Source organism: Oryctolagus cuniculus, chromosome X, assembly GCF_051225735.1.
Source record: "Oryctolagus cuniculus isolate XC-2025 breed Fujian yellow rabbit chromosome X, ASM5122573v1, whole genome shotgun sequence".
In the NCBI taxonomy this organism is placed as follows: domain Eukaryota; kingdom Metazoa; phylum Chordata; class Mammalia; order Lagomorpha; family Leporidae; genus Oryctolagus; species Oryctolagus cuniculus.
Window position 1 is genome coordinate 48,051,167 of NC_142888.1, and position 20,089 is coordinate 48,071,255.

The window sequence follows — 20,089 nt, forward strand, 5'->3', positions numbered from 1 at the left end:
CTGTCTTTAATATCAACATTGCCTCCTGCCTTTCCCTCCACCTCTATTTACTAGCTCTTTATTTGCTAGTATTCTGGGGAGACATTTTTATACTTGTTCACGACTGCATGTGTGTGTACTTTCCTCAACCTATGCTCTGTTCAGCGAGAGAAAGGCCCAATATCAGCCTCTTCCACAGGGCTCCAATGCTTGCATGCTTTCGTTTTACATCTTCTGCTCCATTAATTGATCTCAGCTGCAACTATAATAACGCCGTGGAATAGTTTCCAAAGATTTCAAGCCAACATATTTCCCTTGAAATTTTCAAACCCACAAAATATTCTCCAATCCCTTTCTATGTGTTCCACTGCTGTGGTGATGATGCATTTGATGGTGAAAAGGAAACCACATAGGAACACAGGACAATTAGGCTCAAAAAGAAATTACTTGCCTTAGCCTGCCTTCCCTGAATGAGAATCACATTTACATAGTAGCAGAGAGCTAAGGCCCTAGCCTTCCTGTGAGTCAGGAAGACTCACAATATAAATAAAATCTAACACCCAAATCTCTTCCACAAACTGGTCCTCTCTAGGACTTCCCATCTCACAGAAAATGGCCCTGCCATCCATCTAGAAACCAAGACGTCATCCTTGATCTTGCCATTTCCTTTGCCCTCCATAAGTAATCCATCACTTAGCCCCACCAATGCAAACTCCTAAATACCTCATTTTTTAAAAAAAATTATTTATTTTACTTTATTTGCAAGGCAGCATGGCAGACAGAGAGAAATCAGAGAGAAAAAGAGTCCTTCCATCTGCTGGTTCACTCCCCAGATGGCCACAACAGATGATTCTGGACCAGGCTGAAGCCAGGAACCTGGAACTCTATTCTGGTCTCCCAAATGAGTGGCAGGAGCTCAAGTACTTGAGCCACCTTATGCTGCTTTCCCAGACAAATTAACAGGGAGTTGGATCAGAAATGAAGCAGCTGGGGTTTGAATAGGTCCTCTAATATGGGATGCCGACATTGCAAGAGGTGGCTTAACCTGCTGCACCACAACATTGACCCCCTATATATATATACATATATATATATTTCTTTAATAAAACTGTCTCCATTTCAACCCTCATCCAGACCATCATCATCATCTCTCACATATGCTACAACCCAACTGGTCTCCCCTTACCCATTCCTGCCCATCTATAATTCATTCTTCACTGTGCAGCCAGAGAAAGCTCTCAAAATATAAATCACATCATTTAAATGTTTCCATTTTACAACCTCTAATAGATTGATACTGTATCTCCCTACCATGGCCTCCAGCCTCTGTGTGATTGGGCAACTGTTCAATACCTTCCAACCATACTGATCTTCTTTTATTTCCTTAAAGGAGAAAAAGTCAAGCTTTTTGCAACCTGAGAGATGTTTGACGCAGTGTTCCTCTGCCTGGAATGTCCTCCCAATCCCTTGCTCATATTGGTGTGTGGCTGGTACCTTCTTAGCAGACAGTTCTTATATGTCCCCCTCTTCTTTTTTTTAAAAAAAAAGATTTTATTTATTTGTTTGAGTTATAGACAGTGAGAGGGAGAGACAGAGAGAAAGGTATTCCATATTTTGGTTGACTCTCCAAATGGCCGCGATGGCCAGAGCTGCACCCTTTGGAAGCCAGGAGCCAGGTGCTTCCTCCCAGTCTCCCACCTGAGTGCAGGGCCCAAGCACTTGGGCCATCCTCCACTGCCTTCTCAGGCCACAGCAGAGAGCTGGATTGGAAGAGGAGCAACCGAGACTAGAGCCGGCACCCATATGGGGTGTCAGCGCCCCAGGCTGAGGATTAACTGCACCACGGCGCCAGAAATGTCCCCTCTTCTAAGAGACCTTCCCTAACCACTCCACCAAAGTCCCCCTGTGCTACCCTCTAGGCCTTTGCTTATTTTCCTGAAAATTTTTATCACAACTTGCCATCATTTTGTCGGCTTATGGTTTTCTGGCTGCCTCTAAAATGTAAGTTCCCCAAAGGCAGAGACCATGGCGACCTTATTTACCACATTATCCCAGTACACAGCGTATAAAAGGTGCCCAATAAGCACCTCTTCATAATTTTAATTCTGACTGTGCTGAGCACCTCTTTATCCCTCTCCCTCCCCCTTTCCCAACATCCAAGATTCAATTTTTTGTGTATTCTCTTCAGAAAGTCTTTAGCATGTATGGTAGATATTGGTGTTTGTTCACTAAACACTGCTGATTCCTCTTTCAAGGTAGCTGGTAGGACTGTACTTCCTTGTCTCTTCCAGAGGTAGCCAAAGTCATGGGCCTTTCTTTGGCCAATGTAATACGAGCAGAAATAAAGCATGTTACTCCCAGTAGACTCTGTAAGAACCATAAAACAAGTCCACGTGCTCTTTTTCCCCTGTCCCAGTGATCTTTAAACCATGTGTGAAAATGAAGCTTCCATCATCACTGTTGAATCCCCAGGAATCTTTGCAGCCAAACTCCTATGGATATACATCATGGTCAAGAAATAAACTTTTGTTATTAAGCCACTGATACATTAGGTATGAGGGTTATGGGAGAAAAGGAGGGGAGAAGGGAGGCTGGAAGGACAGGCATGATGTCTTTGAGGTTTCAAGTCTGGCTGACTGGTAGAGTAGGGGTATGACGAACTAAAATAAGGAAGTGAGTAGTATTCAGGGAAAACACTTAGTTAGGTTTTGACTCAAAAAGTCAGACAAGGGAAATATGACCAAATGTCAATATGAACCTAATCATCAAACCCTAGGTGTAAATAAATCCTGTTGCAATCTTGTGTTGATAGGCCTCATGATCTGTTCTCTTATAGCTTGCTAGGTATTGCAGATCATGTAAAATCAAGAACTAGAAGTCAAAGAAATAGGCCTTTGTAAGACATTCAGCTCAGGTATGGTTTCAAATGCTCATACCCATTTTCATAATGAAGAAGGCCAAGATAGGTTCCACAAATGACCGGGACTCTTTGAATTTTGAGCCTCTGTTGGACACTACTGACTCTGAGAAAAACAAATGCAAGCACATATACATTAAAATATCAAAGCGGGGAGTGGGGTGTGTCACAGAACTCCTAATACAGTTATCATTGTACAGGAGCAGCTGAAGTAAAGACTCGATGTTTTGAGAGCATGCCTGGAAAGAGTGACAGTGTCCTAGAAGACTGGAATTTGAACAAGCCAGTGCTAAATCACAAGTGGGTGAGGTGGGAAGACAATGAAGAAAACCAAGCCGAAGACAGAGAATTAAGATGCAGTACTGCCTGCCAAATGTCCCTGTGCACTCAATAGGAAGAGGAGCACAGCTGCCAAATGTTTCAAGTCCACAGACTACAACCGGATCCTCTTTATTCAGAAATCTACGGTTTCGGGAGTTTATCTTGGAAGCTTTCATACCACTAGCCTCAGAGCCCAAATACAGAACCACCATCAAAGGCCTTTAGATTCAGCAAAATAGAACACTAAAAATATCTTTAGGGAAAGACAAAAGGTTCCAAATAATTGAAAAGCCAAATCCAAAAAAAAAAAAAAAGTCAAGGAGACACAACTCCTAGCAAGAAGCATTCCTAGAGACAAGAGTTAGTGTTGATTACAACTGAAATATAAAAATCATATGTCTTTTTAAATTGGTACTCTGCCCTACACATCAGTAATTTTTTACACATGTGCAGGCGTGCTTTCATTGCAAACATTGAAATGATTTCTGCTTTCAAACTGCAAAAATCTAAGGGGATGTGCTCAGCAAATATATCAAAGGGCATCTGTGCCTTTCAACATTAAAAAGTCAACTTCCCCATCACAGATTTACTACTGTAGAGACTCATAGGATTGTGTGCCAATTGGCTGCTTCCTCATACATGCCTTCTGTGAAATCCTTTTCTCTAAACAAAACAACAGAAAACAAGCGAAAGGAGTAATGATGAGTCTCAACTGAGGCAGCATTCTGAACTCTTAAGAAGTCAGATACTGGGGGTGGTGCTGTGATGTAGTGAGTAAAGCCACCGCCTGCAGTGCTGGCATCCCATATGGGCGCCGGTTCAAGTCCCAGCTGCTCCACTTTCGATCCAGCTCTCTGCTGTGGCCTGGGAAAGCAGTGGAAGATGGCCCAAGTCCTTGGGCCCTGGCACCTCCATGGGAGACCCTGAAGAAGCTCCTGGCTCCTGGCTTCAGATAGGCTCAGCTCAGGCTATTGCGGCCATATGGGAAGTGAACCAGCAGATGGAAGATATTCATTCATTCTCTCTCTCTCTTTCTCTCTCTCTCTCTCTCTCTCTCTCTCTCTCTCTCTCTCTCTCTCTTCTGCCTCTGCCTCTGCCTCTCTGTAACTATGCCTTTTAAATAAATAAAATAAATCTTTTTTAAAAAACGAAGTCATAAACTGCATGAGATTCTCTGCTTAACTGGTACAGTTTGTTTCTTTGTTTATCTCAAAGGCCAAGGGAGACAGAGAGATTTCTCTCATCCTCTGGTTCACTCCGCTTTGGCCAGGCCAACAAAGCCAGGAGCCAGGAACTCCATCTGGTTCTCTCACATGGGTGGCAGGGATCCACATACTGGAATCATCACCTGCTGCCTCCAGGGTGTGTTAGCAGGAAGCTAGAACCTGGAGCACAGGCAGGACTCAAACTCAGGCACTCTGATAGGAAACGCAGGTATTGCAAGCGCTTATCCTGGGCATTTGCTGAGCCAAGGAGACAGCTATTCTAACTAGCCTCAAGGAAAATGCTAAAAGAGAAGTGCCACAAGCAAATCTGAGGAGTTCTGGAGGGATGTCTCAAGCAGGAGCAAAACACAGGATAAATGAGTTACTGAAGACAAGGACAGAAGGTGCAGATTCAAGTCTGTGTTAACACTGGGTAACTGTGTGTATGCAATTCATTTAGCTTACTTATCTCTACAACAGACTTTATAGTAATAACCCTACCCATTTCAAAGAACTAATATGAGATTCCAAAATGTTGCAGCCAATATGGAAAACAGTATGGCAGTTCACAAAAAATTAAAAGTAGAATTACTCTATGATCCAGCAATCCCATTGTTGGTACACATCCAAAGGAATTTAAAACAGAATTTCAGGGACCAGCACTGTGGTGTAGCAGGTAAAGCCGCCACCTGCAGTGCTGGCATCTCATATGGGTGCTGGTTCGAGTCCCAGCTGCTCCAATTCCCATCTAGCTCTCTGCTACGGCCTGAGAAAGCAGTAGAAGATGGCCCAAGTGCTTGGGCCTCTGCACCCGTGTGGGAGACCCGGAAGAAACTCCTGGCTCCTGGCTTCGGATTAGTGCAGCTCCAGCCATTGCAGCCAATTGGGGAGAGAACTAGTGGATGGTTCTCTCTCCCCTTCTCTCTCTGTGTAACTCTGATTGGCAAATAAATAAATAAATCTTTAAAAAAAAAACAAAGTAGAATCTCAAAAAAGCATTTGCACACTCATGTTTGCTTCAGAATTATTCACAATAGCCAAGAGGTGGAAACAACACAAACATCCACGGACAGAGGAATGAATAAAGAAAAATATACACATATAATGGAATATTATGTAACCTTAGAAAGGAATAACGTTGACACATGCTACAACATTAATGAACCTTGAGGATGTTATGCTAAGCAAAATAAGCCAGTCACAAAAGGGACAAATATTGTATAATTCCACTCCCATAAGGTAACTAAAATAGTCAAAATCATAGAAACACAAACTGGTGCTTGCCAAGGGTGGAGGAAATGGGAGGCAGAATCAGTGTTTACTAGATAGAGAGTTCCAATGTTGCAAGATCAAAGAGTTCTGGAGATCTGTTGCACAACAACATGAACATACTGAACACAACTGAAGTACACTTTTAAACATGGTTAAAATGGTGAAATCCATATTAAGTGCTTTACCATGCTTTTTAATTTTTTATTTAATCATTTATCTACATGAGAGAGAGAGAGAGAGAGAGAGAGAGAGAGAGAGAGAAATGAGAATCTTCCATCTGCTGGTTCACTCCCCAAATGGCCACAACAGCTAGGGTTGGGACAATCGAAACCTAGAACTCCACCTGGGTCTCCCACATGGGTAGCAGGGGCCCAAGAACTCCAGTTATCATCATCTTCATTCCAGGGTACATTAGCAGGAAGCTGGTTTGGAAGCAAAGGTACCAGCTCTCAAATCCACACCCTGATATAGGATGACAGTATCCCAAGCAGTGGTTTAGCTACTGTGCCAACACATCCACCCATATTACTACAACTTTTAAAACATGGTATGAGAGGGCCTGTTAATGTCCCTGCGAAAGTAGCAGAAGATGGCCCAAGTGCTTGGGCCCCTGCACCCACATAGGAGACCCAGAAGAAGCTCCTGTCTTTGGCCTAGCCAAGCCCCCGCTGTTGTAATCATTTGGGAAATGAGCCAGTAGATGGAAGATCTCTCTCTATGTGTAATTCTTTCAAATAAATAAATTTTTTCTCAAAAAAATGATATAAGATGCCAACCTAATCATAAAAGTGATATACAGTATTTACTTTGAAATAATCAACTCTGACATAAATATACCGCACTTGTTTATCCATCATCTATCCCCCCATTCCACTCATTACAGTCTTTGAGACAATTTTCTTTCTTCTTTATCTAGGCACAGCCACACTCCAGCATTACAGCTGACATCAGACCTGAGCACACCTGGTATTTCCTTGATGTCAGAAGAGCTGGGAGAGCCCCAAATCCTCACCTTGTTGGAAGTAGAAGCTGCTACCGAATAAGTTCTCTCTCTTCACCAGGTCTGGCTAGTAGATGAGTTATCACAGAGGATTCAAGGAAAGCACGTCCACACATTTTATAACCTTTAATTCATTCTATGTACATCTTTGATCCAAGAGGATTTTCCTAAACCTGTAGGATATGGTGGGCTAAGGGAAGCAATGAGATATTATAGAAACAGCAATGGTCCAGGCCGGCGCCGCGGCTCACTAGGTTAATCCTCCGCCTGTGGCACCAGCACACCGGGTTCTAGTCCTGGTCGGGGCGCCGGATTCTGTCCCAGTTGCTCCTCTTCCAGGCCAGCTCTCTGCTGTGGCCCGGGAGTGCAGTGGAGGATGGCCCAAGTGCTTGGGCCCTGCACCCCATGGGAGACGAGGATAAGCACCTGGCTCCTGGCTTCAGATCAGCACGGTGCGCCGGCCGCGGTGCGCCGGCCGCAGCGGCCATTGGAGGGTAAACCAACAGTAAAGGAAGACCTTTCTCTCTCTCTCTCTCACTGTCCACTCTGCCTGTCAAAAAGTAAATAAATAAATAAAAAAGAAACAGCAATGGTCCAATGATAACCAAATGCAATTATAATCTTGGATTGTTTCCTGGGCCAGGAAACAAAATAGCTACAAACAACATTATTGGGACAATTAGTGAAATCCAAAGAGGACTTCAGATTAGATAATAGTATTGTATCTGTGTTACATTTCCTGAGTGTTCCACTGTTGTTACACAGTAAATACACTTGTTTTTGGGAAACACATTGAAGGACTTAAGGGAAAAGTTTATGATATATGCAACTTATTCCCAAACGGTTTAGAAAACATAATATAAGGGATTGCCACTGTGGCGTAGTCGGTAAAGCCACCACCGGCAGTGCCAGCATCCCATATGGACGCTGCTTCACTTCTGATCCAGCTCTCTGCTAAGGCCTGGGAAAGCAGTAGAGGATGGCCCAAGTCCTTGGACCCCTGCACCTGCATGGGAGACCCGGAAGACACTCCTGGCTCCTGGCTTCGGATCGGACCAGCTCCAGGCATTGCAGCCATCTGGGGAGTGAACCAGCAGATGGAAGACCTCTTTCTCTCGCTCTGTGTGTGTGTGTGTGTGTATCATTCTTCATTTCAAATAAATAGTAAATGGCCAGAAATCAATGGATCTGGGGTTTAGCCATTAGTTGTGTCCTGGACAAGTCACTTGACCTCTTTCTGTTCAATTTGTAAAATGGTGATAATGATGTCTATATGCCCTTTCCAAATTGTTCCAAAACATAACACATAACAATAACACCCATGTGGAAGAAAAAAAAAACACAACTTTTCAAGGTAGTAGACCAAAATCCACTACTTTAAGGCAGTAGATTTCAAATCCACTACTCCAAGGCAATAGACTTTAAATTCAGTACTTTACTACTTACATGAATACACTGACCATTGATCCCATCTTAAGCCTCAACACTCCCATCTGTTAAACAAAGCAACAATATGTACCTCAATGGATCATTGGGAAGGTAAAATGAGCCAACAACTATTGGAAACCCCTGTACAATTTACAGTGATAACATAGCAGAAGAGCTAAGGATCGTGGGTTCTGCTCTAACTGATGCCACAAATTTGGCAGAACAGTACCTTGTCAATGTCCTCTACCTATCCATCAGGTATAATAATACAAAACTATCCAACTGGAGAAAAATAATGAAATATTTGGGGTTTTTTTTGGTTTTCATTTATTTATTTATTTGATAGGCAGAGTTAGACAGTGAAAGAGAGAGAGACAGAGAGAAAGGCCTTCCTTTTCCATTGGTTCACCCTCCAAATGGCCACCATGGCCGGTGCGCTGCACCGATCCGAAGCCAGGAGCTAGGCGCTTCCTCCTGGTCTCCCATGGGGGTGCAGGGCCCAAGCACTTGGGCCATCCTCCACTGTACTCCCTGGCCACAGCAGAGAGCTGGACTGGAATAGGAGCAACTGGGACAGAATCCAGCGCCCCAACGGGACTAGAACCTGGGGTGCCGGCGCCACAGGCAGAGGATTAGCCATGTGAGCCACAGCATCAACCATGAAATATTTTTGTAATATAACTGTCAATAAAATATTAATACAGTACAGTAAATGTCCTACTTATGCAGCATCATCTGATAATGAGCTAACAAAGAATGTTAATATTCAATTCAGATAAGATTATCTTTTTAAACACAGAAATTTTATAATGTATTCTTTTTAATAGAAAGCTGCATTTAATAATTGTCTGCTTTCTTTGATAGTTTTGGATGACTCATTTTCATCACTGTGAAACCAGCCATCAGTCTGAGGCCTCATATACTCCCAGAAGACTCAGGTATGTAGGACAACTGACCCCTACGTAAAATGAGCCCCAAGCACAATGCTGTATAGACCTTATGTCTGCTTTTTCAGAAATTTTCAGGTCTCCCTCGATTTTGTCATTTATTTTTTATATAAAAATTCTGTTTCTAGACTTCTCCCCTTCAACTCAACACCCCTGGTTCGTGTTTATAAATTTTTAAAAAAAAACACATTTATTGTATCTATTTGAAAGGCAGAGAGAGAGAGAGAGAGAAATTAATCTTCCATCCATTGATACACTCCCCAAATGACTGCAACAGCCAGGGCTGGGCAAGGCGGAAACCAGGAGTCAAGAACTCCATCCAAGTTTCCCACGTGGGTGACAGGAACACAAGTACTTGAGCCATCATCTGTTGCTTCCCAGGAGCATTAGCAGGGAGCTCTATTGAAAGAAGAGTAGCCAGGACTGAAACCAACATTCTGGCGTGGGATGTGGGTGTCACAAGTGACACTTAATAAACTACACCACAACACTTGCCCTTGCTTCTATATTTCTAAGGGTCCAACCACACCAGAGTTTAAATGAAGATCCAATAGACTCACTACAACATCCTCTCTCAGGTGAAAAGCAATCTGGCCTTTTGAGGACCATTTCAGGAGCCAACCTCTAGACTTCCAATTTGATTCTGAATGTTGAGATTATTAGGAAACTGACCTTCACAGCCATAGTGGTGTTAATGTAATGAGGCAGTGATAGTAGCTCCATGATTCTAATAATTCTGCAAGTCAAATTAGTTATTCTAATTAGCAACTGGTCCATGGGCTTATAAATAACAAGAAATTAAGTCTGGAAGGCATAATTTTTTGTATTTTTTTAAATATTTATTTATTTATTTTAAAGTCAGAGTTACACAGAGAGAGCAGAGGCAGAGAGAGAGAAAGAGGTCTTCCATCCACTGGTTCACTCTCCAACTGGCCACAATGGCCGGAGCTGTGCCAATCCGAAGCCAGGAGCTTCTTTCGGGTCTCCCACGCGGGTGCAGGGGCCCAAAGACTTGGGCCATCTTCTACAGCTTTCCCAGGCCACAGCAGAGAGCTGGATCAGAAGAGGAGCAGCTGGGACTAGAACCGGCACCCATATGGAATGCCGGTGCTTCAGGCCAAGGCGTCAACCCACTGCGCCACAGCACCGGCCCCGAGGGAAGGCAGAATCATTTGATACACCCTACAGCCTTTAAGTCTCAGTTAATCAATATTTCCTACAGGCATACATCACTTAAGAAAGAATTTCAACTTCCATGATGTCACTTGATTCTCAGAATAACCATATGGAGTGAACAGAGCAGCTGTTTTCTATCCCATTTCACGTATAGGGAAACTGAGGCTGCAAAAGATGAACTGTACCTAAGATCATATGGTTACAAAGGCCTGGGACTAGAATCCTAGTGCTCTGAGTCCTTAGCCAGTGCTTTTCTGCTGAGCCAGTGAGTCTCATGAATACACTGGAGTATATCTCTGAAGAACATTTTATTGGCTACAATCCTGGAAAGGAAGAGGTGTGGACTGTTTCCAAAAAAAATTCAGGCTCAACAAAATGGTGATCATCTCTAGGCAGGGAATTATAAAACCTGCAGACCAAAATTTCTTTTATAGGCTGCAATAATGCCCTCGAATGCTGAGGACAATGTTCAGAATGTCATAAGACAGCTGGAGATGATCCAGAAAGAAGATAGAAAGCTGACCGAGCCACAGCCATGTTTTAAAATGAGATGCTATTAGAAAAAGTACAATTCCTGGGCCGGCGCCACGGCTCAATAGGCTAATCCTCTGCCTTGCGGCGCCGGCACACTGGGTTCTAGTCCCGGTCGGGGCGCCAGATTCTGTCCTGGTTGCCCCTCTTCCAGGCCAGCTCTCTGCTGTGGCCAGGGAGTGCAGTGGAGGATGGCCCAAGTACTTGGGCCCTGCACCTCATGGGAGACCAGGAGAAGCACCTGGCTCCTGCCTTCGGATCAGCGCAGTGTGCTGGCCACAGCGCGCCAGCCGCAGCGGCCATTGGAGGGTGAACCAATGGCAAAGGAAGACCTTTCTCTCTGTCTCTCTCTCTCACTGTCCACTCTGCCTGTCAAAAAAAAGAAAAGAAAAGAAAAGAAAAAGTACAATTCCTTTGTTGGAAAAGAGGATTGAGGGCTATGAACTGAAAATAAAAATCTTTAAAAATCACACAAGGTAAAGAAATGTGAAGACATATTTCTGTAGAAGTCTAAAAAGACCAGAACTTGAAGAGTTATCATTTTGTATTTTTTTTTAAAATAAAAGTGGCAAGAGCTTCTCTTTTTTAATGTTTGTTTAATGTGTTTTCATCTGGTTGAATGGGAGGAAGGGTGGGAAGAAGAGAAAGACAGAGAGAATTCCATCTGCTGGTTCACTCCCCAGATGCCCGTAACAACCAGGGCTGGGCCAGGCCAAAGCCAGAAGGCAGAAATTCCAACCAGGTCTCCTATGTAAGTGGCAGGGGCCCAAGAACTTGAGCCACCACCTGCTGCCTCTCAGGACGCATTAGCAGGAAGCTGGATCAGAAGTGGAGTAGCCAGGATTGAAACTGGTACCCCAATATTGGATGTGGGCTTTGCAAGCAATGGCTTAACCCATTGTACCACATTATACCTCCTCTCTTGCAGTTTTAAATAATCATTTTTAGGATAAATTAGAGAATGTCATATTTTTACTAAGTAGACTTAGAGAACTTCTTTACTGCATGTTATATGGATTGAAATTACAAATTAGTTTAAGAGGGATTTAGAAAAATGAATATGAGATCAAGACATAGAAAAATTAAGACTTCTTTAGTATCCAATCACTATGTGAGGAGAGAAAAGTCCTATAAATCATCTTTTGATGCTACTGCCCAAAATGAATCCATGGCTGAACAGATGAAGAGCCTGAATCAAAGTATGCTTTTGAGTCATTTCACACAAGTATTATGGGTTCTGAAAAAATGCAATATCATTTATCAGGTTCCTCAAAAATATTACAAAGAGAATGACTATATGACACAGCACTTACACATCTGAGTATGTCTTAGTTTGCACTGCTATAACAAGATACCACAGGAGTCAGTGTTGTGGTTTAGTGGGTAAAGTCACTGCTTGCGATGCCAGCACCCCATATGGGTGCCTGCTTGTATGTAACAGACCCTCCTTATGTGTTTTTCCTGGAGTTTCTAAACTACTTCTACCACAACTGAGACACAGTGAGGAGTTCAAGAAGAGGCCAACTATCTAGAGAGCACTTTCTAGAGACAGAGGTGTCTATCCTGTGAGAAGAGTTCTACACACATCTGCACTACCATATGTTAGCCCTGCGGCTTTGCCCATCAGGAAAACCAATTTCAAGTTAATCAATGTCAAATAGCAAGGGAAAGTAAAAGTTCCAGAAGTTTCCAAAAGTTTTGGAAAGAGACACACCCCCTAAACCCACACCCACACATTACTGTGCTTTTCTTCCAAGTCAACACCATCTGCTTACAAAAGCCATGCCATGACCACCTACACCTTCTCACACCTCCAGCCAGTCTCTTTGTACAGTACCAGCTCTGGTAAAAGAGGAATAAAAAGCATTCTCCCTATCTGCTGCAATTTCCACAACTAAAAAATTCTAGATCAAACATCCTGCTTTGAATTGCCACCAGGCACTCTCGTTGCATTTTTAACTCACTCTCCTAATTTAGTTAGAGGCAAATCATTAGTTGGTAAGAAGGAGGAAATCTCTTTACAGTAAACTGCATAATACTCTTGGAGCAAGAGGGAAGATCATGGAGAAGGAGAAGGATCTGTGTGAAGAACCAAAGAGGGAGATTGGATCCCATTATTGATGATGCCGCTAGCACTGTTAACCCTTGCATTCACCACTGAACTCTTCTGCGTATTAATTTATCTGCTGTAAGTAGTCAAATAAAATACTTAGGGGCCAGCACTGCGGCACAGTGCCTTGACACCCTGGCCTGAAGCGCCAGCATTCCATATGGGTGCTGGTTCTAGTCCCAGCTGCTCCTCTTCTGATCCAGCTCTCTGCTATGACCTGGGAAAGCAGTAGAAGATGGCCCAAGTCCTTGGGCCCCTGCACCCATGTGGGAGACCCGGAAGAAGCTCCTGGATCCTGGCTTCGGATTGGTGCAGCTCCGGCCATTGCGGCCACTTGGGGAGTGAACCATCGGATGCAAGACCTTTCTCTCGCGCTCTCGCTCTCTTGCTCTCTCGCTCTGCCTCTCCTCTCTCTGTGTAACTCTGACTTTAAAATAAATAAATAAATCTTTTTAAAAAATAAAATAAAATACTTAGAGAATTCTGAGGACCAAGCACTGTCAGGCTCTTTGACCAGACCTAAAGTATGACATCATACTCAAAGGCCCTACAAATGATCATTACAGAAAAGAACAGGACTAAGCACACCGATCCCTCCTTTGTATGCTATCCCTGGAGATTTTCTGATTGGGCCATACTTTACTGTCATTGGAGTATCTGCAGGGATGTATGACAGGAAGAAATATGCACTTAACATTCTTTTGTTCTTCTTTTGGAAAATGTATTATCGAATTCTCAAGGAATGGCCCACATCCAAACACAAACTAAGTTACCAATGACTATAATTTAAGGTTCTTTATGGTGTCAGCATTACCGTAAATGTTTTTTAAATATACTTAACCAGTTAAAGCACAACATACATTAAGAGCATATTACTTGGGGCCGGCGTCGTGGCTCACTTGGCTAATCCTCCGCCTGCAGCACCAGCATCATATGGGCGCCGGATTCTAGCCTGGTCACTCCTCTTCCAGTCCAGCTCTCTGCTGTGGCCTGGGAGGGTAGTGGAGGATGGCCTGAGTGCTTGGGCCCCTGCACCTGCATGGAAGCTCCTGGCTCTTGACTTCAGATTGGCCTAACTTCAGGTGTTGCGGCCATTTGGGGAGTGAACCAGTGGATAGAAGACCTTTCTCTCTGTCTCACCCTCTCTCTCTCTCTCTGTAACTCTGCCTCTCAAATTAATAAACAAAATCTTTTAATAATAGGAAAATTATTTACTGAAGCCTTGGGGTTCAAAAGTCTTTATTTAACCCTAACAAACAATTTATAGTACTGCAAACAGGACAGAAGTTAACAATGAAAAAAAATGATATGGCTAACAACCTAATTCCATTATTTAGTTCTCATCTGTCTTCAAATACTTTAGGTAGCAGGAAAACAAAAGGGTTGGTTCAATGACTTCCAAGGAACCCCTTCTAACACTATAATTCAGATTCTCTTTGTCCTACTTACATAGGAGACCCTATGTTACACTCCAAAGCTAGGTTTCAGAGACCAATCACTCCACTTTAGAAAAGGTACCATAAAAAACATGAGATTGCATCTTGGAACTGCGACATTTTTTAAAATCCCTATTAACTCATACCAAAATAATCATACTGAATTAACAAAACCATACCAATCAATGACGATGCATAAATAAGCACCAGCAATGCTAAGAGGTGTTCCTGTTCATAACATTTCTTTGATTTAGACCTCATTGAAATATTAATCTGGCCAGCTGAAGAAAGCCTGACTGGGCACTATGCCCTGTGGTGATTTCTGTGGTTCCTGTTCTGTCGCCTTCACTACTCGGTATATTACATCATTGTTAACTATAAAGGGAACTGCTGTCTGGCCCCTTTAAAGAACCAGAGGTTCCCAAATTTGTTAAAGAGAGAAAAAGGCCCTTGCTATCTTATGACAAATAACATATCAGAAACCACAGGTTTCTCTGCCAGCAGAGCTATAGACTTGCTTATATATTACTTAATTGTACAATATACTTTACAGCTTAGTACACCAGTTCAGAGTTCAAGATCAAGATCCACATTCAAGGATACTTCAACAATTTCATGGAAAATGTAATTAAAGTATGTTTATTTTGGTGCAAAACATTTGAAATCTATGTATATGGGAGGGGTCTTCAAAAAGTTCATGAAAATGTATATTATTAAATCAAAAAACTATGCATGGGTTTCCAAATGTTTCAGCACCAAAATCAAATTTTTTAATTACATTTTCCATGAACTTTCTGAAGTACCACCGTACAAATGATTCAAGGTCTTTGTCAAAGACCTTAAAGAACGAGAGGTTCAGAACCAAACACAAAAGACAGATAACGAACAAGGAGGAACCGTTCGTGTGCTAGAGAACCAATGTGCTTCTGACTGGGAACTAGAGAGAGCAAAACTCCTGGATCATAGTTTGAGTCAGAACTGAGATTGTATCACGCCCTGGGCTAGGGATAGATCACTGATGACAGACTCTTTTCCCCCTTCAAACAGGAAAATACCTAGCAGCAGCAGCTGGATTCCAAGGCTTCATTATGTATGAGGAAGTAGGCCATTTCCAAAACCACTTCCTTCTAGACCTCTCTACACAAACCCAGCTGAAGCTGGACACAAAGTTGAAGGTCCCAAGAACACGTTAAGGGTTCAATGCCCTACCCCATCCAATAACAGCCAAATAATGCTTCACAGCCTATTTTAGCCTTTGCATATTATTGTTTCTGTTGCAAGGACTCAACTCCTCCACTGCATTGCAAAAGCTGCCAGAGGAAATATATAAAAAATGCATGTGGCTATCTGCCAATAAAATGTACAAAGGTATTTCAAAATTTGTGGAGATCTAGTTCAAAGGTAAGTTTATTTTGGTGTAAAAAAATGTTGAAATCAGGGGCCGGGCAAAGCCATTGCCTAGAGTGCCAACATCCCATATGAGTACCAGTTCGAGTCCCAGCTGCTCCACTTCTGATCCAGCTCCCTGACAATGGCCTGGGAAGTGCAGCAGAAGATGGCCCAAGTGTCTGGGCCCCTGCACCCACATGGGAGGCCCAAATGAAACTCCTAGTTCCTGGCTTTGGCCTGGGCCACCAGTACCAGCCACTGCAGTCATTTGCAAAGGGCGTGAAGCAGCGTGTGGAAGATCCTTCTTTATCTCTGTTTATCCCTCTCTCTCTCTCTCTGTAACTCTTTCAAAATAAATAAATAAATCTTTTTTTTTTAAAGTTTTTTTTTAATTTGACAGGCAGAGTTAGTGGGAGAGAGACAGAGAGAAAGGTCTTCCTTCTGTTGGTTCACCCCCAAATGGCCGCCACGGCCGGCACACTGCACTGATCCGAAACCAGGAGCCAGGTGCTTCCTCCTGGTCTCCCATGCGGGTGCAGGGCCCAAGCACTTGGGCCATCCTCCACTGCCCTCCCGGGCCACAGCAGAGAGCTGGACTGGAAGAGGGGCAACCGGGACAGAATCCGGTGCCCATGTGGGATGCCGGCGCGGCAGGAGGAGGATTAACCAAGTGAGCCATAGCGCCGGCCCCAAATAAATCTTTTTTAAAAAAGTTGAGGCCGGCGCCGTGGCTCACTAGGCTAATCCTCTGCCTTGCGGCTCCGGCACACTGGGTTCTAGTCCCGGTCGGGGCGCCGGATTCTGTCCTGGTTGCCCCTCTTCCAGGCCAGCTCTCTGCTGTTGCCAGGGAGTGCAGTGGAGGATGGCCCAAGTGCTTGGGCCCTGCACCCCATGGGAGACGAGGATAAGCACCTGGCTCCTGCCTTCGGATCAGCACAGTGTGCCAGCCGCAGCACGCCGGCCGCAGCGGCCATTGGAGGGTGAACCAACGGCAAAGGAAGACCTTTCTCTCTGTTTCTCTCTCTCACTGTCCACTCTGCCTGCCAAAAAAAAAAAAAAAAAGTTGAAACCCATGCATATGACAGAATCTTCAAAAAGTTCATGAAAAATACGAACTATGAAGAAAACTATTCATAGATTTCAAAATGCTTTTGCACTAAAATAATCTTTTAATTCCATTATCTACAAAATTTCTGAAGCACACTCATATTTATAAAAGCAGTCATTATTTACAAAAAACATAGATGGTAGACAGGATTTAGCCATGAGTCATAGCATGCTGACCCCTGATTTAGTGAAAATGAAACAAAGGCAACTCTTTGAGAAATTAAGTTACTATTCCTTATCCCTATCCCCTCCTGCTTCTCTCCAGCACGTTTTCTTAACTTGAAAGGTAGACAGACAGAGATCTTCCATCCACTGATTCACTCCCCCAAATGCCCACAACAGACAAGGCTGACACATGTCAAAGCCAGGAGCTAGGAATTCAATTTGGATCTCCCATGTGGATAGCACAGATCCAAGTATTTGAGCCATCACCTGCTGCCTCCCGGGGTGTACATTAATGGGAAGCTGGACTCAGAATTAGAGGTGGGACTCGAACCCCAACACTCTGCTATGGGATGTGGGTATCCCAAGCATTGTCTTAACTGCTGTACCAAACAACTGCCCCCAGCCCAGGACTTTTGGGAAGAAGCAAAAAGCAAAAGTGAAAAATTGGGAAGTTTCCCCTTACCCACACCAACAGAAGGTACTTACTTAATGTGCGACCATTAGAAAATAAAAACTCTTTGCTGGCTCAATGAAGAGATCAGAGTTACCTTCTCTGGTATGCCAACAGGATGACACATGTTTGTTATTAAACATCATGTGATTAACTCCTGCCTGGTTCAGCAACTCACACAGTATCCCATTAGAAACATGAAAGCCACAATTGGCAAGCGGCTTTCAGAGTAGCTGGAACCTACCAAAGGGCTACGTCTTGGGAAAGCCAGTCCTAAAGGGCTACTAACTCTTTAACTTCTCATTCCCCTGCACCCCCCTCGCCCCCAAAAAAGGATTCTCCCTGTAAAGAAGACCTGCCAAGCAAGTGTTTCTTTACCCAGTGGCCAATTCAATGTTTCAGTCAGCCAAATCTCGCTGGACTTGTTAGACCTGAAAACACAGCAGCAATAGCTGTGGTAATAATGCCAGACATGGGCCCGTGCAAAAATGCCTGCTTGCAATGCGAATCTCTATAATGGGCTCTGCTCAAAAACCATGCCAATTTTCTCCATATTGCCAGGGAAGCAGCAGCTGATTAAAGGCATACATGGGTAAGAGGGACACAAAAGGATTTGTCTTCAATATCACCAGGACATACCTTCTATTTATGAGCCCCTGAATGGTGGCCGCCTACCACATGGCATAAGATGATATAAAAAACATCAAATCACAACTGTAAGTATGGAAGGTAAACCACCAGCATAAGGACAGTGGGCTAGAATGGTAATTGTAAATACAAGGCATAGTAAATCGGGCCAGTGCTGTGACGTAGCAGGTAAAGCTGCCACCTGCAGTGCTGGCATCGGCTGGCATCCCATACGGGTGCCAGTTCAAGTCCCCGCTGCTCCACTTCCTATCTAGCTCTCTGCTATGGCCTGGGAAAGCAGTAGAAGATGGCCCAAGTGCTTGGGTCCCTGCACCTGCGTGGGAGACCCAGAAGAAGCTCCTGGCTTCAGATCAGCACAGCTCCAGCCACTGCAGCCATTTGGGGAGTGACCCAGTGGATGGAAGACCTCTATCTATCTATCTATCTATCTCCACATCTGCCTCTGCCTCTCTGTAACTCTGCCTTTCAAATAAATCTTAAAAAAAAAAAAGACACAGATATCAGGATCTCTGAGAGGGCTTCCTCAGATCTTGGGAATTAAAGGAGCTAGTAATAGACAATAGGCATCCTGAGAAGGGTGCATGATAGTAGCTCACAGACAGTAAGCTGCATGAGATGATGTCAGGAGGACAGGATCAAGGGACAAGAGTGGGCTGAGTACAAAGCCAGCCCAGAACCAGGGAAGACCTCAGGGAAAAATAGATAACTGCAAGGGCAAAGGACCATACAAGACAGCCCAGTGGCACAGTCTTCCAAATCTACTGTGCAAGGCGCAAGCGCTGACCCTTCTACAACAAACCATAATAGGAAGTTACTTCAAAAATTTGTGGAAAATGGAATTAAAAGATAAGCTTTGACTTTTCAAAATGTATGGATAGTTTTTTTCATAACATACATTTGCCATGAACTTTTTAGAGACTCCTTGTAGAGTAAAAAAATGCACGGGATCGCAACTTGCTACACACTAGCTGAGTAACTTTGAACAAAGGACTCAATTTCTCCAAATTTCAATTTCCTTATCTGTAAACTGAGGGAACTATTTTCTGCTCTGGGTTATTTTACATGCATAAGAAATACACTAACAGGCGCTGGCACTGTGGCGAAGTGGGTAAAGCCTCCACCTGCGGTGCCGGCATCCCATATGGGTGCCAGTTTGAGGCCTGGCTGCTCCGCTTCTGATCCAGCTCTCTGCTATGGCCTGGGAAAGCAGTAGAAGATGGCCCAAATCCTTGGGCCCCTGCACCCACGTGGGAGACCCAGAAGAAGCTCCTGGCCCCTGGCTTCAGATCAGCCCAGTTCTGGCCGTCACAGCCATTTGGGAAGGAAGACCTCCCGCCCCCCCCCCCCCTTTCTAACTCTCTCTGCCTGGGTCTCTGTAACTCTGCCTTTCATATAAGTAAATAAATCTTAAAGAAAAAAGAAATACCCTAACAATAATTGTCGTAGACAGTTGCCAGATCAAGCTGGGGTGAAATCGTTTGGGGAACTAAGAAATACTAATAAGGATGTTATAATGTCATTGTTTTGGTGAAGCATTATTATCTGCGGCATTGATATAAACATCCAACTCCACTTAACGATTAAACTGGTTTTAAGAAAAATGTGTATTAGCTCCTAAATTCAATGTTCCCAAATAATTTAGACTAAATGATGTCTGCTCCATCTATGAAACCTCTAGAATAGAAAAGTACGTGGTCCATAAAAATATTACCCTATTTTTCTTTCTTAATAACTAGCTTACAAATTTTAGCATTATTGTCTACCCTGAAGATGCAACAAAAAACACCCAGGACCACATCCTGCCCTCATTACCAACATAAAGCTTTCCTGATTATTTGTAACCACCTGTCTTGGCTTCAGAGAATTCTCCTTTAAAGACCTCTACCTTAGTCTGGACTGTCTCCGCACACACAGCTTCCACAGAATCAAAGATAGTTGGCTGCTGATGTCAGGAACTCTACCACAAGCTCCACACCTCTCAATCCCAGCAGCTACCCACTTCTCCAC

At 43.7% G+C, this 20,089-nt stretch overlaps 1 protein-coding gene across 1 annotated transcript in view; it reads right to left on the reverse strand.

Moving 5' to 3' along the window:
* OPHN1 (oligophrenin 1) overlaps nucleotides 1–20,089 on the reverse strand; it is a 360,994-nt gene that overhangs the window by 319,826 nt on the left and 21,079 nt on the right. The window lies entirely within an intron of this gene.